The sequence below is a fragment of the Plectropomus leopardus genome, unplaced genomic scaffold (genome assembly GCF_008729295.1).
Source record: "Plectropomus leopardus isolate mb unplaced genomic scaffold, YSFRI_Pleo_2.0 unplaced_scaffold45926, whole genome shotgun sequence".
NCBI classification, from domain to species: domain Eukaryota; kingdom Metazoa; phylum Chordata; class Actinopteri; order Perciformes; family Serranidae; genus Plectropomus; species Plectropomus leopardus.
In genome coordinates, this window is record NW_024650366.1 from 1 (window position 1) to 391 (window position 391).

Genomic DNA, 391 nt, shown 5'->3' on the forward strand with positions numbered 1-391 from the left:
CAAGGCAAGTCTTCTTGTGTCAATGAGAAAGTGAGCAATTTTGTGGGAGAATTTGACTGCTCTAAGGCGTGTATTTATTACTGGAGTTAGTTATACTGTCAACACAGCATCTGTCAGCAGACTGGGAAGCGACGAGGATGGGATTCGAACCCACGCGTGCAGAGCACAATGGATTAGCAGTCCATCGCCTTACCCACTCGGCCACCTCGTCTCCGTACCATAGCTGCTAAGGTGACCACGTGACGTGGTATGATAAAAAGCAATCAAAAGTTACCCTTCCTTGAGTGTCCTTGGAATGCAATATGCCAGTGTTTACTGGGGAATTAGCTCAAGTGGTAGAGCGCTCGCTTAGCATGCGAGAGGTAACGGGATCGATGCCCGTATTCTCCAC

At 48.6% G+C, this 391-nt stretch overlaps 2 non-coding genes across 2 annotated transcripts; one reads left to right on the plus strand and one right to left on the minus strand.

Annotated features, from left to right (window-relative positions):
- Positions 1-129: 129 nt before the first annotated feature.
- On the minus strand, positions 130-211 carry trnas-gcu. Its single transcript has one exon. It is a non-coding gene; the product is annotated as a tRNA-Ser (tRNA).
- A 106-nt stretch (positions 212-317) lies between these two features.
- Positions 318-390, plus strand: trnaa-agc. Its single transcript has one exon. It is a non-coding gene; the product is annotated as a tRNA-Ala (tRNA).
- The last annotated feature ends 1 nt before the right edge of the window (position 391 follows it).